Source organism: Vicia villosa, unplaced genomic scaffold (assembly GCF_029867415.1).
Source record: "Vicia villosa cultivar HV-30 ecotype Madison, WI unplaced genomic scaffold, Vvil1.0 ctg.000955F_1_1_3, whole genome shotgun sequence".
Taxonomy (NCBI): domain Eukaryota; kingdom Viridiplantae; phylum Streptophyta; class Magnoliopsida; order Fabales; family Fabaceae; genus Vicia; species Vicia villosa.
Window position 1 is genome coordinate 312,567 of NW_026705429.1, and position 25,975 is coordinate 338,541.

The 25,975-nt window shown below is 38.7% G+C and overlaps 2 long non-coding RNA genes across 2 annotated transcripts; both read right to left on the reverse strand.

Moving 5' to 3' along the window:
- Window positions 1-5,981: 5,981 nt before the first annotated feature.
- On the reverse strand, window positions 5,982-7,208 carry LOC131632530 (uncharacterized). The gene is made up of 2 exons (XR_009293037.1): window positions 6,852-7,208; window positions 5,982-6,439 (listed from the first exon to the last, which is right to left on the reverse strand). It is a non-coding gene; the product is annotated as an uncharacterized LOC131632530 (long non-coding RNA).
- A 10,276-nt stretch (window positions 7,209-17,484) lies between these two features.
- LOC131632532 (uncharacterized) lies at window positions 17,485-18,711 on the reverse strand. The gene is made up of 2 exons (XR_009293038.1): window positions 18,355-18,711; window positions 17,485-17,942 (listed from the first exon to the last, which is right to left on the reverse strand). It is a non-coding gene; the product is annotated as an uncharacterized LOC131632532 (long non-coding RNA).
- Window positions 18,712-25,975: the final 7,264 nt, after the last annotated feature.

Sequence of the window (25,975 nt, forward strand, 5' to 3'; positions counted from 1 at the left end):
TTACTGTCAAATATAGAACTGTGTATATATTGTTTAGAACTACGTCTGACTGTAAACCTTAGGACAGTTAAACTATATATATATATATATATATATATATATTATAGGAATATGACCTAGGATTGAGAATGTCTTCCCGGTGAAGGCTCTTTCCTAATTAGAGATCTGTAGTTCAAACCCCCCAAGATGAATTATTCCCGGTGAAACATCTTGGCAAAAGCCTTAGAACCCAAAATAGGACACATCCAACCAAAGAGGAATTATTCCCGGTGAAACCTCTTACCCATTTGCTTAAAGCCAAAATAGGTTCAAAACCACATAGCTTTCTCTTGTGCTATAACAAGGACCCTCGATTAGCCTCCTCTTGAGCTTTGTACAAGGACCCACAGGCTTCTTAAAAGCATTCCCAGTTTCCTCTTGAGCTTGATTACAAGGACCCATCAGGTTTCTTATAAATATAGGAACAGGTCTTTAGTTACCTTTTAGCCTATCTTGGTGAGTTTCTTCCACTTTAAACCAGAGTTTAAACAAGCTAAGATTGTCTCAATCTCATATTGAGTACACTTTTTGGAATGAGAGACATGGACAGTCTCTTGTTAGAACAAGATTTGTTCTGATCAATTATCTTAGTTTTGATGATAACAATAATATGAATTTTGCTTAAGATAATATGGTACTCTAATCCAATGCAATTTCCTTTTCAGGAAATATATAAAGAGTATGCATAATTCAGCGCTCAGAAGCTGTATCTCAAAGGGTTCAGCATGTAACATCAGAACATGGTCTGGCAAGACATCAGAAGATGGTCGAAGCAGAATCAGAACATGGGTCTATGGAAGCATCTGAAGAACATGAGATCAGAAGCACTGAAGTTCTGATGGTATCACGCTCAGAAGCACTTCAAGATCAAAAGATCAGAAGATGCTTTGCACCAAGCTATTTGACTCTGATGATATTCAAACGTTGTATTCACAAACATCAGATCAGAAGGAAGTACAAGTGGCAAGCTACGCTGACTGACAAAAGGAACGTTAAAAGCTATTATAGGCAACGTCAGTAGACACAGCGTGAACAAGGCTCGAGGTAGTTGACAAAAGCGTATAACATTAAATGCGATGCTGTACGGAACACGCAAAGCATTAAATGCACTCAACGGTCATCTTCTCCAACGCCTATAAATATGAAGTTCTGATGAGAAGCAAGGTTAACGATTCTGAACAAAAACAACGCCTATTAACTTGCTGAAACTCTGTTCTACTCAAAGCACAGAATCTTCATCTTCATCAAAGCTCACTACATTGCTGTTGTAATATATTAGTGAGATTAAGCTTAAACGTTAAGAGAAATATCACAGTTTGTGATTATAGCTTTTAAGAAGCAATTGTAATACTCTTAGAATTGATTACATTAAGTTGTAAGGAACTAGAGTGATCGTGTGGATCAGAATACTCTAGGAAGTCTTAGAGGTTATCTAAGCAGGTTGTAACTAGAGTGATCGTGTGGATCAGAATACTCTAGAAAAGTCTTAGAGGGTATCTAAGCAGTTGTTCCTGGAGTGATCAGTGTGTGATCAGAAGACTCTGGAAGACTTAGTTGCTGACTAAGTGGAGAACCATTGTAATCCGTGCGATTAGTGGATTAAATCCTCAGTTGAGGTAAATCATCTCTGCGGGGGTGGACTGGAGTAGTTTAGTTAACAACGAACCAGGATAAAAATAACTGTGCAATTTATTTTTATCTGTCAAGTTTTTAAAGCTACACTTATTCAAACCCCCCCTTTCTAAGTGTTTTTCTATCCTTCAATTGGTATCAGAGCGCCGGTTCTAAGGTGCAAGCACTTAACCGTGTTTAGAAAAGATTCAGGAAGAGAAAAACGCTTCAGTAAAAGATGGCTGATGAAACTGCAAAGTCTACACCTGCATCTACATCTGGCTCTGCTGAGCAACACAACGGTAACAATGGTTATACTAGACCGCCGGTATTTGATGGTGAAAACTTTGAATACTGGAAAGATAAACTGGAAAGTTACTTTCTTGGTCTAGATGGTGATCTATGGGATCTTCTGATGGATGGTTACAAACATCCAGTAAATGCCAGTGGCGTAAAGCTGACAAGGCAAGAAATGAATGATGATCAGAAGAAGCTTTTCAGGAATCATCATAAATGCAGAACTGTTTTCCTGAATGCTATCTCTCATGCTGAGTATGAGAAGATATCTAACAGGGAAACGGCCTATGACATATATGAGTCCTTGAAAATGACTCATGAAGGAAATGCTCAAGTCAAGGAGACTAAAGCTCTTGCTTTAATCTAGAAGTATGAAGCCTTCAAGATGGAGGATGATGAAGACATTGAAAAGATGTTTTCAAGATTTCAAACTCTTACTGCTGGATTGAGAGTTCTTGACAAGGGATACACCAAGGCTGATCACGTAAAGAAGATCATCAGAAGCTTACCCAGAAGATGGGGTCCTATGGTGACTGCATTCAAGATTGCAAAGAATCTGAATGAAGTTTCTCTGGAAGAGCTTATCAGTGCCTTGAGAAGCCATGAAATAGAGCTGGACGCAAATGAGCCTCAAAAGAAAGGTAAGTCCATTGCATTAAAATCCAATATCAAGAAATGCACTAACGCTTTTCAGGCTAGAGAAGAAGATCCTGAAGAATCAGAATCTGAAGAAGAAGATGAACTGTCCTTGATCTCCAGAAGGCTAAATCAACTCTGGAAGAACAAGCAAAGGAAGTTCAGAGGCGTCAGAAGTTCAAAGAAATTTGAACGTGGAGAATCTTCTGATGACAGAAGATTTGACAAGAAGAAGGTCATGTGCTATGAATGCAATGAGCCTGGACACTTCAAGAATGAATGTCCAAAACTTCAGAAGGAAAATCCCAAGAAGAAGTTTCATAAGAAGAAAGGTCTTATGGCAACCTGGGATGAGTCAGAAGATGATTCAGACTCTGAAGATGAGCAGGCTAACTGTGCGCTGATGGCGACAGAAGATGACGGATCAGAATCTACATCAGAATCAGATTCTGAAGAGGTATTTTCTGAACTTACTAGAGATGAGTTAGTTTCCGGTCTAACTGAACTTCTGGAATTCAAGTCTCAGATTAGTCTCAAATACAAGAAGCTGAAAAAGCTATTTGAATTTGAAACAAAGAAGCTTGAGTTGGAGAATTCTGAATTAAAAGAAAAACTTTTAAAATTATCCAATAATGTTGGATCTCCTTCTGATTCAGAAAAATCCACTCCTAGTCTAAACCATATTCTGAAAGAATATGATTTAAGTTTCAGGAAGTTCTTATCTAGAAGTATTGGCAGAAGTCAGCTAGCTTCTATGATATATGCTGTATCTGGAAACAAAAGAGTTGGCATTGGTTTTGAGGGTGAAACCCCATACAAACTTGAACCTGTTGATGAAATGAAACTCACATACAAGCCATTGTATGATCAGTTCAAGTATGGCCACTCCCATGATATTAGCCACACTTCACATGCTCAAAGTTTTCACATAACACACACCAAAAAGCATGTGACACAACCTAGGAAATATCATGAAACTCACATTAAAAATTATCATGCTGTTCCTCCTATTGCTTACAATGTTAAACCCAAGTTCAATCAGAACTTGAGAAAATCTAACAAGAAAGGACCCAAGAAAATGTGGGTACCTAAGGATAAGATTATTCCTATTGCAGATATCCTTGGCTGCAAAAAGGACAAAGCACAACATGTCGTGGTACCTGGACTCTGGATGCTCACGACACATGACAGGAAGAAGGTCTATGTTCCAAGACCTGGTGCTTAAGTCTGGAGGAGAAGTCAAGTTTGGAGGAGATCAGAAGGGCAAGATAATTGGCTCTGGAACTATAAAGTCTGGTAACTCTCCTTCCATTTCTAATGTACTTCTTGTAGAAGGATTAACACATAACCTCTTATCTATCAGTCAATTGAGTGACAATGGTTATGATATAATCTTCAATCAAAAGTCTTGCAAGGCTGTAAATCAGAAGGATGGCTCAATCCTATTTACAGGCAAGAGGAAGAACAACATTTATAAGACAGATCTGCAAGATCTTATGAGTCAGAAGGTGACTTGTCTTATGTCTGTTTCTGAAGAGCAGTGGGTCTGGCACAGAAGATTAGGTCATGCTAGTTTGAGAAAGATTTCTCAGATTAACAAACTGGATCTTGTTAGAGGACTCCCTAATCTGAAATTCAAATCAGATGCTCTTTGTGAAGCATGTCAGAAGGGCAAGTTCTCCAAACCTGCATTCAAGTCCAAGAATGTTGTTTCTACCTCAAGGCCATTAGAACTCTTGCACATTGATCTGTTTGGCCCAGTCAAAAGAGGGAAGAAATATGGATTAGTCATCGTAGATGATTATAGCCGCTGGACATGGGTAAAATTCTTGAAACACAAGGATGAGTCTCATTCAGTGTTCTTTGATTTCTGCATTCAGATTCAATCTGAAAAAGAGTGTAAAATCATAAAGGTTAGAAGTGATCATGGTGGTGAATTTGAGAACAGATCCTTTGAAGAATTCTTCAAAGAAAATGGTATTGCCCATGATTTCTCTTGTCCTAGAACTCCACAGCAAAATGGAGTTGTAGAACGAAAGAATAGGACTCTGCAAGAAATGGCCAGAACCATGATCAATGAAACCAATATGGCTAAGCATTTCTGGGCAGAAGCAATAAACACTGCATGCTATATTCAGAATAGAATCTCTATCAGACCTATTCTAAATAAGACTCCTTATGAATTATGGAAGAATAAAAAGCCCAACATTTCATATTTCCATCCTTTTGGATGTGTATGCTTTATTCTGAACACTAAAGATCATCTTGGTAAGTTTGATTCCAAAGCACAAAAATGTTTCCTTCTTGGATATTCTGAACGCTCAAAAGGCTACAGAGTATACAATACTGAAACATTGATTGTAGAAGAATCAATCAATATCAGGTTTGATGATAAGCTTGGTTCTGAAAAACCAAAGCAGTTTGATAATTTTGCAGATTGTGATATTGATATATCAGAAGTTGTTGAGCCAAGAAGCAACGCATCAGAAGCAGAGCTTCTCAGAAGCAAAGAATCTGAAGATCAAGTATCAGCTTCTCTGGAGAATCTAAGCATTTCTGAAGAACCATCTGTCAGAAGATCATCCAGACTCATCTCTGATCATTCAGAAGATGTCATTCATGGAAAGAAGGATGATCCAATCAGAACAAGAGCATTCCTTAAGAACAATGCAGACTGTCAATTAGGTCTTGTATCTTTGATCGAGCCAACTTCTGTTGATCATGCTCTAGAAGATCCAGATTGGATAATTGCTATGCAAGAAGAACTGAATCAGTTTACAAGGAATGATGTTTGGGATCTTGTTCCTAGACCAGATGTGTCATACCCCAAATTTGTCCTACCCAATAAATTCCTAACTGGCTTAAGCTTTGCATCTCATTTACATCCCTCCATTAGGTCGTTTAACGTTCATGCATCATTCACCAATAATTGGGTACGAGATCAGTGGTTATGGAAGGATATAGGGTTCCATGTGGGTTAGGTTTCTGCACTATGCCAATTTGATCAACTGAAGCTTTCTTGGATCTTGGATTGAGGTCTTATTCAGCATATGGGTTTTCAGTCATCCGAGGTGTGGTCGCATTACCACATGTGGCAAATCGCTCAATTAGGCTCCATTCAAAGGCTTTGAACTTGGATTAAAGTTCTTATAGATAAAGTTAATGGAGTTCAAGGCAAAAGTTGGGATTCACGGTAAAGATGTGTGTGTCTAAGCATTGTGGATTGATTGTGATATTGGATTGATACTTCAAGTGAAAGAAATCAAGAAAGGTCATTTGGAAAATACAAGAGTCAACATTTACATGAAAACATCAAAAGTTCCATAGCTTGATCCATTACAAAGTTCCTCACAAGGTCCAAATATCATACACCAATCTAGGTTTCTTCATTCAATCCATACAAACCAATTCCATCTCATACAAATATGCATTACAAAGCAGTTTCACAAAAATTACAAAAATATCTCTTACAAGATTCATGTACAAACCCATTTCCATCCAAAGCCCAAATCCAAATGTTCAATCACATGTCCATTGATTCAAATGCCATTCATCAAATCTACGAATCCATACAAAAAGACCCATTCAAAACTCATTACAAAAATTCAAGCCATCTTACATTCAAAGAAATTACAACTTTATCACACATCTACACATTACAATTACATAGAAATTTCCAACAAACAAGATACAGTTGCTTCATGTTTTGCTAAAAACCCTTCACTTGCACTTTCCTATGCCATTAGCCGTTTCCATTCATCTTCCCATCTTTGACCTCACGCCACTTTGACTATGTCAAGATCCATGTGCTCTGCCAAAGAAAGAAAACCAATTTTGCTTGCAACCAACATATTGCCTGCATCATTTAATCACACATCAGTTCATAAAACTTTGAGAACAATTCAAATCCAAACATTCAAATCACCTATAACAAATTCTGGTTTCTAACAGTCTCATCTCTTTCACTCCAATCAACTTCTAAGTAGCAGAAAACTAAATCCGATTTTGCTACTACTAACATCAAACAGCCCACAACTAACTTCCAAACAGCTATACAAAACCTGCAGCATTCAAAAATTACACCATACACATCAATGTCACCATTCACTCATATTAACCTACACACTCCTAACCATGTATTCAAATAAACCAAAAAAATATGTCAATCAGCCCCCATATATCCAGCCCTGCATCATATTTTTAACAACAGCTTCATTCATCAAAAATACCCAAAGAAAGCAAACCATGCCTGATGATACTTGCCATACCAACTGATGCAAACCGGTTCACCACACGCCTACAAGACTCACAAGTCCATCGAAGCACCTGCACACATCAGTACCACATTAAGAGAACCGAAAAACATACATACACCAATCAACACATTTTGATAACTAACTCTAACAGAAAACTAACAGCCATACATCCATCCAAACATTCAACATATTCAAAGCTCACCATAAATTCACACAACAATACCATTTCTAACCGTTATCCCAAACATCAGCCTTGATTCATCCACAAACAGATACACTTCATACCAAAAAACACAATTACCATTCTAACTGCAACCTAACAGTTTTAAACCCATGTTCAAATGCATCCCCAAATCAAACTCCCTGCAGCATAACCCTGCTGTCTCATTCTTTAAAGCCATCCACATGACATACAAATGCATACATTGCAGCCCATCAAGGAACCTATAGCAGTTCATGTAAAGAGTCATACAGAAAAACAAAAGATGGAATTGTTCAGAAAAGCCACTACAGTTCTACTAACTATCATAACAGAGATTTTACACATCAAAATGATTTCATCCATACAGAAAACCATGATCAAACCCAAAATAAAAGCTAACTGCCAACACTGCCATATAACTAACCTACACATTCCTAATCATTCAAGCTTCACAAATCCTAACCATTAACAATCCATGACAGTTTCAAATGCACATAGTCCCTGCATAATACAGAAAAATCGAATTCAAACAAAGTCCCACACCCAAAAATCAGAAAAAACCACTGCAAGCTGTAATCTTGAGTCCCACATTCAAGGGCTCATTATCAGTATCCAATCATTGCTCCTATAAATAGTCGGCTCCACCCACTTACCAATCTACACCTAGAAGCACTATCACCAGCCTTCATCATTGTCTCGCTTGCAGACTTTGAAAGGAGAAGTGTAAAACCTCAGTGCAAATCCTATCCTCAATTCCCTTCCTTTCACTAGAGCTCACTTTCCGTTGTTGTTAGAGTTTCAACCTCTGAAACTCTAAGCAACAGAGCTACACTTCCCTCAATCCTCTCAATACACAGCAACAATAATGCTCTCAGTGATGCCACTCTCGTGCCCTCATCCACTCTAACTCGTACTCAGACTCAATCACCACGGTACACGCATTCGCAGAAGAATCAAAAAATAGAAGAAGAAGCGAAGAAGAGAATCGTAGAAAGGAATTCGAAGATCAAAAAAAGCGGTGAAGGCATTACCTGGATTTCGAGCAATTGTTTCTGGTATTTTCTTAGCCATTTGAGCGTCTTCAAGAACCGTCATCGCAGGTAAGTTCTTCAATCGCTCGCTCTTGGGCATTATCTGCTTGATTCTTGACACCGTTATGTAGAATAAGTCTCCACAGTCGCTTACCCTAAGATTTCATGACTTGATTACGTTCCTGTGCGGTTTAATTCGAATTCTAGAACTTAGGGTTTCATAATGAAGCTATTTGATTCGGTGAAAGGGAGAGTTTTTCGTGTAATCCGTTGATAGAATCAGGCTCGGAATGTGATTTTGGGATAGGATCTTGTAAGAAGGTTGCCGATTCAGAGCCATTTCGCGGCGGCTGTGGTGGTGAAGGCCGCCGGAAGTCAATCGCGTGAAGGAACGAGAGAGAGGATTCGAGAGGACTCCAATAGGCACATCTAACCCTAAATCCCTTTTCTTTTATTTTCTTTTTTAATTTGTTTTAATAATCTGATAATTGAAAAATGACAATAAAATCTGAATAAAACAAACAACCATGGGCCTTATCACGTTTTGCTTGTCATCACCCCCATAGGCCCATACACCACTCTCTTTTTTTGACATAAAGAAAACTGGACAAAAACAAATCTGTATGGGCCAAAACCTGCCTTGGGCCTGCGCCCAGTTACTAATTGCCCCCCTAAAATCAGTTTGCCCCCCCTTGCCCTTAACTTTAGTTTTAAATTGTTTCTTTACTATTTTCTTTCTAAATAACTAAAACTAATTTTTCTAATACTCCTTTTAGATTTTAATCACAAATTTTGACATATAAAAACACTCATAAAGAATAATAGTAATTAGGCTATTTTCTTTTAGTCCTTTTGATCGAATTAAAATTCAACTCTCTTTCATAAAAAACCATAAAAATAATAGTACTTTTAATTCGCTTTTGTGCTATATTTTGAATTGTTCTTTTTCATGCTATTTTCAATATTCCACTTAGCGCTTTAATTTTCATGTTCTTCTATTCCTAACCTTAGGTAGAAACCATGATAATATTAGGCTAGTTTTCTTAGGCTAGTTCTTTTTCTTTTCAACCATAAAACACTCTAAAAATACTTGAATAAACTCCCATTAAAAAAAAATACCAAGAAAACGCATAAAAAATGACTAATAAATACTTTGACTAATAAAAAGGGAATGATAGCTTGTAACTTCTCTTGCTTAAGGGATGTTCGAGTGCTTGGAGCTCCCTTGCTTAAGGGTTCCATTCAGGCGTGAGTTCCCAATCTTTAAAAAACACAAACCAAAGAGTAACTCGAGTTTCCCTTGCTTAAGGGATTTCCTCGAAACACTCAAACTCTTTCTCTCTCCTCTCGCTTTCTTAAGGGCACCGTTATCTCCGCTCCATTGCATCCTAGGTCGATCCCTTATGCAAGAGCGCGAACGTTAACGCCACCCAACTAAAAAACACAAAAACAAACAGAAAATATGGAGCCGAACTACGGCGCTCTGATTCCTGAAAAGGATACGTAGGCATCAAGTCGCGGGGCTTGAACGAGCACACTTGTAAATAATTCCTTCTTTTCCCCGTATTTCTTTTGCATTCATTCGCATGTAGACATAGACATAGTACACACCCTTTAGATAGAAACAAACATAGGTGGATACCATCGAGTACGATGGGCGTGAGGGGTGCTAGTACCTTCCCCTCGCGTAACCGACTCCCGTACCTTGATTCTCTGGTCGCAAGACCCTGTTCCTTCCTTTGTTAGGTTTTCTGATATTCCTTTCCCTTATGGGATAAATATATTGGTGGCGACTCTGTTCACTTTTCGCGAGCGTGCGACAGCTGGCGACTCTGCTGGGGACTACCTAAGCAAGTCGATCCTAGCCTTTGTTTGTTTTATTTTATTGGGTGTTTATTTGTTTTTATGTGTATACCTTGTATATATGTTTGCATGCTTATTCTTTGCCTGCATATCATGTTTATTTCTGTTTGCACATCATGCATATGGATTATATTCTGTGTTCCTTGGGGTCTTCTGTTCTGTTTTGCAGGTGGGGGGTTTGTATGAGGTAAAAGGCCCACTACCCAGGCCAAGTGACACATAGGATTAGCGTGGATGCTCATGTTGACTACCGTAGCGCTTGCTATGGATGAGTTCAATATGAGGTACCACAGCTGGGCGAGGTTCTTTCATGGAACACTGTGTCTGGCACGCTTGTTGCCTCAAACACTTTGTACCCCATGGGAACTGTAGACCCTGGTGACCATTAGGGACCACTTGTCCGTGTCTAGACTACATACCCGTGAGATTGGGGTGGGACAGGAAACCTTGGCTCCTACATACCATTGCTTCTTCATAGTTGAGGTCGGACCTTTATTTGGTTTGTTCTCATGGTGCTTGATTTTCTGGTATTTCAAAAAGGGCGTCGAACCTTTGATCCTGTGACAATTGGCCTGTACAGAGGTTTTACATCAGTTATTCAGAGGATTGTGTGGTGGTTACTAAGATTATATGGACCTTGATCCCATGCCTTTGCATTGCATAACATCATTGTTTCAGCCACTTCATTTGTGAGGGATCCTAAAATCTATTTCCAAAAAAAGAAAAAGAAAAAGGAGATAGAAAATCAGAAAAAAGAAAAGAAAAGATATTCTATACAAAAAAACGAAAAAAACAAAAAACTTTGATTCCAAAAGAGAACAAAAAAGTGTGAAAAGACTTTAGGATCTCTCATAAACGAAACATGCATTCATACTATCATGCATTTCATGGTTCTCTCAGATACTTATGGGACCCTTTCTCTTCAGATTTCAAGATCAACAACAAATTTGACTTCTCACCGCCACGACTCCAAAATCAACTATGGAACAACTCCGTGAGGAAATGGATGAGATGAGGGAACAAATGGGTCATCTTATGTTGGAGATGCGAGACTTGGTCCATAATCAGGATGCACTAAAAGAAGAGAATAGTCAGTTAAAGACTCAATTGAGCTTGGTCATGGAAGTTCTGAAAACGGTACTAAGAAAGGAAAGTGATGTTGTTCCTGCTACTGCAACAGAAATTGTTGACTCCTTCTCTTCAATAGGATCTCTTTTCACTCATGGAATGCCTCAGGGAGCCCTCCCTCAATTTCAAGTGTCGTTACCTCCACGTCAATCTGTTCACGTCCCGAGAATGAATCAAGGAGGCCAAACGTGTGGGAAAAAGCCTAAGATACCTCAGAGGCTTATCAATCCAATCCCGATACCTTATGCTCAGTTACTTCCCCGTTTGTTGGAGCTTCAGTTGGTTGAGCTACGAGAATTGGCCACGCCTGAAAAGCTTCCCCCCAACTTTGATACCAATGCTCGATGCGAGTTCCATTCTGGGGCACCTGGCCATGATGTTGAGAATTGTAGGGCGCTGAAACATCAAGTCCAAGATCTCATTGAGTCAAGAGTGATTTTGTTCACCCCCGAGGGTATGATTGTTCAAGGAAATAGGGTTCCATATGTAGTGGAAGGAAATGTTGATGCTGAATCTACTTCAAATCAGAAGCACAAAGCACCATCCCGGATTCCATATCTTCCACTTTATCAATCTCCATTTGTTTCACAGCCAGATCAAAAGAGGAAGACACCTGAACAGAATGGGTATTGGAATCATTGCCATCAGCCGGGTCCACAAATGCCAAGGAGACCACCAAGAAGGATTGACCCAATTCCTATGACCTATAGTCAGTTGCTTTCTCATTTGCTCAAGGATTCTTTGGTCCAACTAAAGGAGTTTAAGCCCCCTCCAACATCGATTCCTCAAGGATATGACTTAAATGCAAGGTGTGAGTACCATTCTGGGACATCTGGACATTCAACTGAGAATTGTAATATTTTGAAACACAAAGTCCAAGATCTCGTTGACTCCAAAGTAATATCATTCACTCCAAATGGCCTGCGCATAAAACGAAGAGTTCATGCCTAAGTGAATGCCCGTATTCCAGAAAGTATCAAAAAAAAAAAAAAAAAAAAAGAAGAATAAGCCCAGAAGGAGTCAAGTCTCCTCAACCATGGCAATCATCATTTCCTTTCTGTGTTCTCATTTCAATTATTTCCTGTTTTGTAGAAGGCTACTTCCTTGTTTGAACTCGTTGGTATGATAATAATGAAAACACCACAAATTCTCGAGCAACTTTGTCAGAATCTTTTTCAAAAAGTAATCAAGAATGTTTTGTAGAAGCATCTCTCATTCTCAAGGTTCTTATGCTCAGTTGTATCCGTGGAGGTTGGTGTTTCAGTTGGTGTTTGAGCTCTCCTTGCAACAAGTAACTTCTCTAAGTTTGGTGATCACGCAAAGTTCCTCCATGTTTGACGGCAAATAATTCTTCAATGAATATGCTTGGGGCTCCCGCACGAGGGATAAGCAAGACGCACTCTTATCTTGAGCATTGCATCACTCGCATTGCTCGAATCCCTAAAGCATTACAAATTCTTGGGTGAATTCGTTAGAATCTTCTTCCATGTGGTAATCAAGAGTATTCTACACAATGCTCCTCATTCTCAAGGTCTTCTTCACCACAAGTTCTCAGTTTGATGACCATGCAAGGTTCCTCCACTTTCGATAATGAATACTTCTACAACATCTATGCTTGGGGCTCCCGCACGAGGGATAAGCAAGACGTACTCTTATCTTGAGCATTGCATCACTCGCATTGCTCGAATCCCTAAAGCAAGGAAAAAGATTACGACTCATGGGTGACTTCGTTGGAGTTCTCTTTTGGAGTAACCTGAAGTGTTTGGAAAGAACTGCAAAAAGTATTCAAGATCAATAAGTCCAGACGGAGTCAAGTCTCCTCAACAACGGCATTCATTTAGTTTCTTTATTGCATTCTCATTTGTAACATTTCATTGTTTGTTTAAGCATTTATAGCATGTAAAAACTTGTTAATTTCTGAATGAAAATAAAAATACATTGTTTATGTTCGTCTTGAAGCAATCCATTTGTTTTCACTCATAAAATGTTTTTGGCATTACGATACCAACTTTACTAATCACTTGCTTAGGCAAAAAGCTGAGGGAGAATGATGAAAAATAAAAATGCAAAACCTCCAATTGTGTGCTTTTGAATAAAACCCTACTGAGGATGTACAGGCATTATTTCAAATCCCCAAACACCGGAGATATAAGGGAGATAGACCCTCGTTAACCCCTTTGGGCCTTGAAGTAGGAGTTTCTTTTCTAATCATAAAAAAAAAAAACCTTATTTTAACCTTGGGGCAGGGTAGTGTTCGTTTAACTTGATCGAGTGTTCAAAATTCACCAGAAGGGCATGCATTTAAGGGTACAACAATGGTTATCCTTCAAAAGGTTGAGGAATGTCAAAAATGCAATGATTATCCTTATTTCATCAAGAGATCAAGAGATGACGATGCCACAATGGTGATCCTTCATCAAATCAAAAGAATGAGACAGTCGCAATCACCTCCAACGAATCGAAGATAATGCGAGGTCACACGACTTGTTCAAAAAAAAAAAGAGAAAAAAAAGATGGCGAAAAAATAATGAAAATAAAAAAAAGATGAAAAGAAAATAGCAAAAGAAAAAGACGATGAAATTGCCAAGCAAGAACAAAGTCGTGTGACAATGAATCAGAAGAATAAAAGGTGAGTGACCGCCATGTCCAAAGAACCTCATTGATTCCTCAACCATTTCAAATTCCTCGTGAGGGATGAACACTCGTGTCGAGTTAACTGAACATAGGACTGGAGAACATCACGAAGGGGGTGGGTACAAACAAATTTTGAGCCTAAAAATCCTTTGTTTTCTAAAAACCGTGAACCCGGCCAAATTACAACCCTTAAAAGTCCTAATTGAAGTAGGGTTTATTTTGAAAGCGCACTCCGATGAGATAGCGTTTAGCTGACTCCCAATGAAGCGAGACTCATATCCATGTTGGTATCGTATGCTCGCTTTATCTTCCACATGCAAAAAATCGAGGTTGTGTCGCAACCTCATTTCATAAAAAGTTTATAACTTCAAGACTAACATAGCTTTGCATTAGAATTATCATTCTTAGAATTAACATTCTTTTGCATGCAAAATATGTGCTTAACATCAAGGAAATTTTCAAAGATCAGAATCAGTGAGTAACTTGATCATGTCAAGGTACAAGAGACTTGAGAACTCCGAGGAGTAAAAGCCAATCATCCCAAATGCTGACCACCAAGGGGAAAGTTATCCAAAGAACTCCGTTGGGCATGAACAATTAATACTTTCTTTGATTACCCTGAGGGGAAGACTTTGAAGACTCCATTGAGCGTGGTAAAGTGGTTTCCATGTTGTTTGACTTCAAGACAAAGAAAGATTGAGGATTCTAGTAAGATATACCTAATCAGGGGCAATCAAGTCAAGGAATCTCTCTCAAATTCAACTAATCAGGGGCAATTGAATCGAGGTTTAGCCTCTCTCAAATTCTACCAATCTGGGGCAGTTACGTCGAGATTTGACAAATCTCTCCAAGGATCCACTGGGGCAATTTCCTTCATGGGTCATGAAACTTGGAGCACGATCTTCTGAGTTTTATTGTCCGCTCTCTAATCATAGGAGTTTATTTCTCCTAGAACCTTGGTCTCTCCCCAAGCATGGAGTTTATTTCTCCCGAGAGTTTGTTCCATTCCTCAAACATAGGAGTTTATTTCTCCTAGGAGTTATCCTACTTCCCTAACCAAGGCTCATTACCTGGATTTCTCATCCCTAACAGGATGAATCGAGGGAATCTCCTCAAACTGGAAATCCTTCAGGCAGTGGCACTTGGTGAGAAGTCAGAAATCATTCTTCAAGTCAAAGAAAAGTGCATCTTTCAAAACAAAGTCCAATATCTATTGGCACCTCCACACGGTCCTTAACACTAAGGGGATTCTCCCTGGTGTTTACCGCATTAATGCCTTTATTTGGCACTCTGCATATAGTGTTCACTGCATATAACATTGCATCCTCAAAAGCGTAGCATATCCATCAAAAGGGAGCATTACGCCATAGAAAAATTCAAACATGCATACAAAGCATAAGCCAGATAATACAAATCATCCCTCAATCAAGACAATATTACATCCCCACAGAGATGTTGTCCTTACAAACTCCCATTGATATCTGCTACTACATTTCAAATCTCCTTAAGCCACGGTGCCAATACTTGGTTTCTTCGACCCCCAAAAAGAAGTCTCATATTCTCTCCACAATGTGAATCGGGAACAATGTCTTTCTTCGTCAGAGTAGTTGTCTCCGAGGTTATTGCCCGTGTGCTGCGTGCAAATTAGAGTGCGAATGAGGGTGGGCATTCAACCCATCTCATTTTTCAATCGTTTGAATAACCATACTTGGTGTGTGGTAATTCGAACGATTGCCACTCTTGAAGAGTTACACCCCGCCTTTGGCCTGTGGGATTATTGTAATTCTTATGCTCCGCAAGCATCACAATCTCCGTGTTCTCCAATCTCCTTATCGAGTCTAGTCGTCACTAGTCTTGTCGTGGTTATTTCCCGTGTACTGCATGCATATTAGAGCGCGAATGAGGGTGGGCATTTAACCCATCTCATTTTTCAATCGTTTGAGTAACCATACTTGGTGTGTGGTAATTCGAACGATTGCCACTCTTGAAGAGTTACACCCCGCCTTTGGGCCTGAGGGATTATTGTAATTCTTATGCCTCGCAAGCATCAACATCTTCGTGATTATGTCTTTTTGATCGAGTCTAGTCGTCACTAGTCTCCGTGGTCCTTTCCCCCGTATGGGAAAACGTTTTAAGCCCAGTTTCCGACCTGGAAAACCCTTTCAAAGCCCAACTCTAACCTGGCAACCCCTTTTAAGAAACCAATCTTCAACCTGGCAAACCATGTCAAACCCAATTCCTCTTTTGTCCCTTGATGTCGAGTCGATGTTGAGTCATAGATCGCCACGAGATCTTATTCCTCCTAAAGTGTGGGAGATCGCACGAGATCTTCTTTCGATGTTGAGTCATAGATCGCCACGAGATCTTATTCCCTTCTCTTCTGTTGACGAGTCGATCGCCACGAGATCGTCTCGATGTTGAGTCATAGATCGCCACGAGATCTTATTCCTCCTAAAGTGTGGGAGATCGCACGAGATCTTCTTTCGATGTTGAGTCATAGATCGCCACGAGATCTTATTCCCTTCCCTTCTGTTGACGAGTTGATCGCCACGAGATCTTCTCGGTGTTGGGTCATAGATCGCCACGAGATCTTATTCCCTTTTCTTCTGTTGACGAGTTGATCGCCACGAGATCTTCTCGGTGTTGGGTCATAGGTCGCCACGAGATCTTATTCCCTTTTCTTCTGTTGACGAGTTGATCGCCACGAGATCTTCTCGATGTTGGGTCATAGATCGCCACGAGATCTTATTCCCTTTTCTTCTGTTGACGAGTTGATCGCCACGAGATCTTCTCGATGTTGAGTCATAGATCGCCACGAGATCTTATTCCCTTTTCTTCTGTTGACGAGTTGATCGCCACGAGATCTTCTCGATGTTGAGTCGTAGATCGCCACGAGGTCTATTCCTTTCAGTCATTGTTTCATACAACCATTTCCATTGAGAACCTTGTATTGGCACCTTGGCTACGTTACAAGCTATCTCCATTCAACCATTACTCACCATAAATTCTTCCACCAGAAAAGCAAAAACAAAAATCTCTTTCCCCAGCAGATATCAAGACAAAAACCAAGAAATAAGGATAACATCCATACCATCTTTTTAGGACAAATTTCTGGCACTTTGATATTTAATCTTCTTCTACCTTGAATGTTCGAAAGGCTAGCGCCAATCTCACCTTCAGGTTTAAGATGATTAAATAGGGGCAGCTGTCATACCCCAAATTTGTCCTACCCAATAAATTCCTAACTGGCTTAAGCTTTGCATCTCATTTACATCCCTCCATTAGGTCGTTTAACGTTCATGCATCATTCACCAATAATTGGGTACGAGATCAGTGGTTATGGAAGGATATAGGGTTCCATGTGGGTTAGGTTTCTGCACTATGCCAATTTGATCAACTGAGGCTTTCTTGGATCTTGGATTGAGGTCTTATTCAGCATATGGGTTTTCAGTCATCCGAGGTGTGGTCGCATTACCACATGTGGCAAATCGCTCAATTAGGCTCCATTCAAAGGCTTTGAACTTGGATTAAAGTTCTTATAGATAAAGTTAATGGAGTTCAAGGCAAAAGTTGGGATTCATGGTAAAGATGTGTGTGTCTAAGCATTGTGGATTGATTGTGATATTGGATTGATACTTCAAGTGAAAGAAATCAAGAAAGGTCATTTGGAAAATACAAGAGTCAACATTTACATGAAAACATCAAAAGTTCCATAGCTTGATCCATTACAAAGTTCCTCACAAGGTCCAAATATCATACACCAATCTAGGTTTCTTCATTCAATCCATACAAACCAATTCCATCTCATACAAATATGCATTACAAAGCAGTTTCACAAAAATTACAAAAATATCTCTTACAAGATTCATGTACAAACCCATTTCCATCCAAAGCCCAAATCCAAATGTTCAATCACATGTCCATTGATTCAAATGCCATTCATCAAATCTACGAATCCATACAAAAAGACCCATTCAAAACTCATTACAAAAATTCAAGCCATCTTACATTCAAAGAAATTACAACTTTATCACACATCTACACATTACAATTACATAGAAATTTCCAACAAACAAGATACAGTTGCTTCATGTTTTGCTAAAAACCCTTCACTTGCACTTTCCTATGCCATTAGCCGTTTCCATTCATCTTCCCATCTTTGACCTCACGCCACTTTGACTATGTCAAGATCCATGTGCTCTGCCAAAGAAAGAAAACCAATTTTGCTTGCAACCAACATATTGCCTGCATCATTTAATCACACATCAGTTCATAAAACTTTGAGAACAATTCAAATCCAAACATTCAAATCACCTATAACAAATTCTGGTTTCTAACAGTCTCATCTCTTTCACTCCAATCAACTTCTAAGTAGCAGAAAACTAAATCCGATTTTGCTACTACTAACATCAAACAGCCCACAACTAACTTCCAAACAGCTATACAAAACCTGCAGCATTCAAAAATTACACCATACACATCAATGTCACCATTCACTCATATTAACCTACACACTCCTAACCATGTATTCAAATAAACCAAAAAAATATGTCAATCAGCCCCCATATATCTAGCCCTGCATCATATTTTTAACAACAGCTTCATTCATCAAAAATACCCAAAGAAAGCAAACCATGCCTGCTGATACTTGCCATACCAACTGATGCAAACCGGTTCACCACACGCCTACAAGACTCACAAGTCCATCGAAGCACCTGCACACATCAGTACCACATTAAGAGAACCGAAAAACATACATACACCAATCAACACATTTTGATAACTAACTCTAACAGAAAACTAACAGCCATACATCCATCCAAACATTCAACATATTCAAAGCTCACCATAAATTCACACAACAATACCATTTCTAACCGTTATCCCAAACATCAGCCTTGATTCATCCACAAACAGATACACTTCATACCAAAAAACACAATTACCATTCTAACTGCAACCTAACAGTTTTAAACCCATGTTCAAATGCATCCCCAAATCAAACTCCCTGCAGCATAACCCTGCTGTCTCATTCTTTAAAGCCATCCACATGACATACAAATGCATACATTGCAGCCCATCAAGGAACCTATAGCAGTTCATGTAAAGAGTCATACAGAAAAACAAAAGATGGAATTGTTCAGAAAAGCCACTACAGTTCTACTAACTATCATAACAGAGATTTTACACATCAAAATGATTTCATCCATACAGAAAACCATGATCAAACCCAAAATAAAAGCTAACTGCCAACACTGCCATATAACTAACCTACACATTCCTAATCATTCAAGCTTCACAAATCCTAACCATTAACAATCCATGACAGTTTCAAATGCACATAGTCCCTGCATAATACAGAAAAATCGAATTCAAACAAAGTCCCACACCCAAAAATCAGAAAAAACCACTGCAAGCTGTAATCTTGAGTCCCACATTCAAGGGCTCATTATCAGTATCCAATCATTGCTCCTATAAATAGTCGGCTCCACCCACTTACCAATCTACACCTAGAAGCACTATCACCAGCCTTCATCATTGTCTCGCTTGCAGACTTTGAAAGGAGAAGTGTAAAACCTCAGTGCAAATCCTATCCTCAATTCCCTTCCTTTCACTAGAGCTCACTTTCCGTTGTTGTTAGAGTTTCAACCTCTGAAACTCTAAGCAACAGAGCTACACTTCCCTCAATCCTCTCAATACACAGCAACAATAATGCTCTCAGTGATGCCACTCTCGTGCCCTCATCCACTCTAACTCGTACTCAGACTCAATCACCACGGTACACGCATTCGCAGAAGAATCAAAAAATAGAAGAAGAAGCGAAGAAGAGAATCGTAGAAAGGAATTCGAAGATCAAAAAAAGCGGTGAAGGCATTACCTGGATTTCGAGCAATTGTTTCTGGTATTTTCTTAGCCATTTGAGCGTCTTCAAGAACCGTCATCGTAGGTAAGTTCTTCAATCGCTCGCTCTTGGGCATTATCTGCTTGATTCTTGACACCGTTATGTAGAATAAGTCTCCACAGTCGCTTACCCTAAGATTTCATGACTTGATTACGTTCCTGTGCGGTTTAATTCGAATTCTAGAACTTAGGGTTTCATAATGAAGCTATTTGATTCGGTGAAAGGGAGAGTTTTTCGTGTAATCCGTTGATAGAATCAGGCTCGGAATGTGATTTTGGGATAGGATCATGTAAGAAGGTTGCCGATTCAGAGCCATTTCGCGGCGGCTGTGGTGGTGAAGGCCGCCGGAAGTCAATCGCGTGAAGGAACGAGAGAGAGGATTCGAGAGGACTCCAATAGGCACATCTAACCCTAAATCCCTTTTCTTTTATTTTCTTTTTTAATTTGTTTTAATAATCTGATAATTGAAAAATGACAATAAAATCTGAATAAAACAAACAACCATGGGCCTTATCACGTTTTGCTTGTCATCACCCCCATAGGCCCATACACCACTCTCTTTTTTTGACATAAAGAAAACTGGACAAAAACAAATCTGTATGGGCCAAAACCTGCCTTGGGCCTGCGCCCAGTTACTAATTGCCCTCCTAAAATCAGTTTGCCCCCCCCTTGCCCTTAACTTTAGTTTTAAATTGTTTCTTTACTATTTTCTTTCTAAATAACTAAAACTAATTTTTCTAATACTCCTTTTAGATTTTAATCACAAATTTTGACATATAAAAACACTCATAAAGAATAATAGTAATTAGGCTATTTTCTTTTAGTCCTTTTGATCGAATTAAAATTCAACTCTCTTTCATAAAAAACCATAAAAATAATAGTACTTTTAATTCGCTTTTGTGCTATATTTTGAATTGTTCTTTTTCATGCTATTTTCAATATTCCACTTAGCGCTTTAATTTTCATGTTCTTCTATTCCTAACCTTAGGTAGAAACCATGATAATATTAGGCTAGTTTTCTTAGGCTAGTTCTTTTTCTTTTCAACCATAAAACACTCTAAAAATACTTGAATAAACTCCCATTAAAAAAAAATACCAAGAAAACGCATAAAAAATGACTAATAAATACTTTGACTAATAAAAAGGGAATGATAGCTTGTAACTTCTCTTGCTTAAGGGATGTTCGAGTGCTTGGAGCTCCCTTGCTTAAGGGTTCCATTCAGGCGTGAGTTCCCAATCTTTAAAAAACACAAACCAAAGAGTAACTCGAGTTTCCCTTGCTTAAGGGATTTCCTCGAAACACTCAAACTCTTTCTCTCTCCTCTCGCTTTCTTAAGGGCACCGTTATCTCCGCTCCATTGCATCCTAGGTCGATCCCTTATGCAAGAGCGCGAACGTTAACGCCGCCCAACTAAAAAACACAAAAACAAACAGAAAATATGGAGCCGAACTACGGCGCTCTGATTCCTGAAAAGGATACGTAGGCATCAAGTCGCGGGGCTTGAACGAGCACACTTGTAAATAATTCCTTCTTTTCCCCGTATTTCTTTTGCATTCATTCCCATGTAGACATAGACATAGTACACACCCTTTAGATAGAAACAAACATAGGTGGATACCATCGAGTACGATGGGCGTGAGGGGTGCTAGTACCTTCCCCTCGCGTAACCGACTCCCGTACCTTGATTCTCTGGTCGCAAGACCCTGTTCCTTCCTTTGTTAGGTTTTCTGATATTCCTTTCCCTTATGGGATAAATATATTGGTGGCGACTCTGTTCACTTTTCGCGAGCGTGCGACAAGATGGATTCAATATAATCGGTACAAAATGGGTCTTCAGAAACAAGCTCAGTGAGAAAGGTGAAGTGGTAAGGAACAAAGCCAGACTGGTGGCTCAGGGTTATAGTCAGCAAGAAGGGATTAACTATACAGAAACCTTTGCACCAGTGGCCAGGTTAGAATCTATTCGTCTATTAATTTCATTTGCCACTCAACATAACATCACTCTCTATCAGATGGATGTTAAGAGTGCCTTCTTAAATGGTTATATAGATGAAGAAGTTTATGTCCATCAACCTCCTGGTTTTGAAGACTCTATGTCTCCTAATCATGTTTTTAAACTAAAGAAATCGTTGTATGGATTGAAACAAGCTCCCAGAGCTTGGTATGAACGCTTAAGTTCTTTCCTTCTGGATAATGGTTTCACTAGAGGAAAAGTGGACACTACTCTCTTTTGTAAAACCTTTAAAAGGGATATTTTAATTTGTCAAATATATGTAGATGATATTATTTTTGGAACATCTAATGCTACACTTGGAAAGGAGTTTGCTGAGTCTATGCAGGCTGAGTTTGAAATGAGCATGATGGGAGAACTCAAGTATTTCCTTGGAATACAAATAAATCAAACATCAGAAGGAACGTATGTTCACCAAACCAAGTATGTGAAGGAACTTCTGAAGAAGTTTAATCTTCTAGACTGCAAAGAAGCCAAAACTCCTATGCATCCAACATGCATCCTAGGTAAGGATGAGGTAAGTAAGAAGGTAGATCAGAAGTTATACAGAGGTATGATTGGATCTCTTCTATATTTGACTGCTTCTAGACCTGACATTCTGTTCAGTGTTTGTTTGTGTGCTAGATTCCAATCAGATCCTAGAGAATCTCATTTAACTGCTGTTAAGAGAATTCTAAGGTATCTGAAAGGTACTACTAATGTTGGCTTAGTTTACAGAAAATCTAAAGAATACAACTTAGTAGGATTCTGCGATGCTGACTATGCTGGAGACAGAATTGAAAGAAAGAGTACTTCAGGAAGTTGCCAATTTCTTGGAAGTCATTTGATCTCCTGGTATAGCAAGAAGCAAGCAACTATTGCTCTATCAACAACAGAAGCAGAATATGTCGCTGCTGCTGGTTGCAGTACACAGATGCTCTGGATGAAGAGTCAGTTAGAAGATTATCAGATATATGAGAGTAACATTCCTATATTCTGTGATAATACTTCTGCTATATGTTTATCTAAGAATCCTATTCTTCATTCAAAGGCTAAACATATTGAGATTAAACATCATTTCATAAGGGACTATGTTCAGAAGGGTGTTATATCTTTAAACTTTGTGGATACAGACCATCAATGGGCTGATATCTTTACAAAACCCCTGGCTGAAGATAGGTTTAAGTTCATTCTGAAGAACATCAGTATGGATTTATGCCCAGAATGAGAAGATGAGAAGTTCTTACGTATGAGTATCTTCTGAAATGAACGTGAATTTTTTTTTATCAGAAGTTCTGATTGAAATCTTTTAGAAATTATGATTCGGTTATTACTAACGTTTCATTGTCTAAGTTGATTCAGAACCTCTTTTAAAGCAAAACAGCTGTAACGTTTTATCTCGGGATGGTAAACCTGTCGTTACTATTCATGGATAAGCGCGCGTGCAGTTGAAGGGACGCCGACCATAGGTAACTGTGCTAGTCACCTCATTTGTCTTTATTATCTCTCCTCATGTCACGTAACATTAAATGCTATCCATCATTTGGTTCATTTTATTTTCTTTTAAATACTCTTCAAACGCGTCTCCTTCCCTCTTATATTTTCTCTATTACACTCTGTCTGTGTTTTCTTTCTCTATCTTTTTGCATTCATATCAAACCCTAGCTGTTCATTATCTGCAAATCCATCATGAACTCCTCATCAAGCCCAGGAAACCATGGAAATGATCAAAACAAAAAGAGAAAAGCTGTTGAAACATCTTCATCCAAACCCAAAAAGATAAAGATCACCTATGACCCTCTCAAGGTGAATCCATTCGAAGCAAAGTTGTCTGGAAACTATTCTAGACGTGTGTTTCAACCCCCTGGTGAAAGCCCTCCATCATCTCCATCTTCTTCCTCATCTTTTTACCTTCAAGACTCAACTTCCTCTTCATCTAACCTTTCCTCTCCCTCAACTCATTCCAAAGAAATCTCTTCATCTTCACCTGCTGAGAATGTTGTTTCTGATAGAGATTGTGGAAGATCTGCATCAGAATCAAGTCTCCCTGACCCCTCGCCTGGAAGCCCAAGAAGCAGTAAATTATGACCGGGTTCAAGACATGCTGGCGCAGATTTTGTCTTAGCTAGGGTCTTAGTTTTTGGTCTTAGTGGTTTTCTTTCCTTGTTGCATCTGCTTGTTAAACATCTTCTCATGTAATATCTTTTGATTATAAATGAAAAAGTTTCTTTGTTTTTACATTCCTGTGATTTTATTTGTCGTTTTATTCATCTGAATCTTTTGAAATATTCTTTTTGATGTTATGACAAAAAGGGGGAGAAGATAAATGATAAATGATTTGATTAATCTATCAGTTGCTGGGTAAAGCTCCCACACATTTACTAACAAGAACTGCAAGTTCTATATGGTTTAAGTGTTTTGCAGGTATAAAGAAGTGAAGAGAATCTTCAAAGCAAACAAAAGAAGCAAAACCATAAGAAGTGTTATTCTGTAAAAAGAATAAGCTCATGGAAACTGAAGCAAGCTGAGTGCTGTCAAGCTTCAGAAATCAGAAACAAGAAAGAAGAATGAATCAGAAGCACTGATAATAGAATTTGATCCATATTTGTCTATTTGCTCTGACAAAATTCTATTTGCTCTGATACATTATTTTAGCCTATATGGCTCTGATACATATCATGTGTTCTAATATACATTTTATGTTCTGACTCGTTCATGCTGACTTTTGTCGTTTAGTTTTTGTTCTGTAACATTTCAGGATGTAGAGATGCTCTGATGATGCTCTGGTACATTCAACAATGTTCTGATACAAATCTAGCATGAAGTGATGTTGGTAGAAATTCAAAGCTCTGAAGCTATCCGAGGGAAGCAGAAATCAGAAGCTGTGATTCAACAATGTTCTGATACAAATCTAGCATGAAGTGATGTTGGTAGAAATTCAAAGCTCTGAAGCTATCCGAGGGAAGCAGAAATCAGAAGCTGTGAATGTTCTAAAGATCCAGAAAACTCAAGTTCTGAAGCTGTCCTAAATGGAAGCAGAAATCAGAAGCTGTGAATGTTCTAAAGATCCAGAAAACTCAAGTTCTGAAGCTGTCCTAAATGGAAGCAGAAATCAGAAGCTGTGAATGTTCTGAAGATCAAAGAAATTCAAGTTCTGAAGCTGTCCTAAATGGAAGCAGGAATCAGAAGCTGTGAATGCTCTGAAGATCAAAGAAATTCAAGTTCTGAAGCTGTCCTAGATGGAAGCAGGAATCAGAAGCTGTGAGTGTTCTAGGGATCTAAAGAAATTCTAGTTCTGAAGCTGTCCAATGGAAGCAGAAGTCAGAAGCTATGAATTTTCTAAAGACAGAAGCTTATGTGATCGTCTCTACCGAAATAATCAGGGAAGTCTTTTATTAAAGTTCTTCGAGTATTTATTTCAGGGGGAGATTATTTATCTCAGGGGGAGATTGTTAATCTCAGGGGGAGACATATTCATATGCTTATGCTATAGCTGTGTAATTTGTCTTTTGCCGTCTGCTCTTTCTGATCGCAAATTCATATCATTTATATATGTTTTTGTCATCATCAAAAAGGGGGAGATTGTTAGAACAAGATTTGTTCTGATCAATTATCTTAGTTTTGATGATAACAATAATATGAATTTTGCTTAAGATAATATGGTACTCTAATCCAATGCAATTTCCTTTTCAGGAAATATATAAAGAGTATGCATAATTCAGCGCTCAGAAGCTGTATCTCAAAGGGTTCAGCATGCAACATCAGAACATGGTCTGGCAAGACATCAGAAGATGGTCGAAGCAGAATCAGAACATGGGTCTATGGAAGCATCAGAAGAACATGAGATCAGAAGCACTGAAGTTCTGATGGTATCACGCTCAGAAGCACTTCAAGATCAGAAGATCAGAAGATGCTTTGCACCAAGCTGTTTGACTCTGATGATATTCAAACGTTGTATTCACAAACATCAGATCAGAAGGAAGTACAAGTGGCAAGCTACGCTGACTGACAAAAGGAACGTTAAAAGCTATTATAGGCAACGTCAGTAGACACAGCGTGAACAAGGCTCGAGGTAGTTGACAAAAGCGTATAACATTAAATGCGATGCTGTACGGAACACGCAAAGCATTAAATGCACTCAACGGTCATCTTCTCCAACGCCTATAAATATGAAGTTCTGATGAGAAGCAAGGTTAACGATTCTGAACAAAAACAACGCCTATTAACTTGCTGAAACTCTGTTCTACTCAAAGCACAGAATCTTCATCTTCATCAAAGCTCACTACATTGCTGTTGTAATATATTAGTGAGATTAAGCTTAAACGTTAAGAGAAATATCACAGTTTGTGATTATAGCTTTTAAGAAGCAATTGTAATACTCTTAG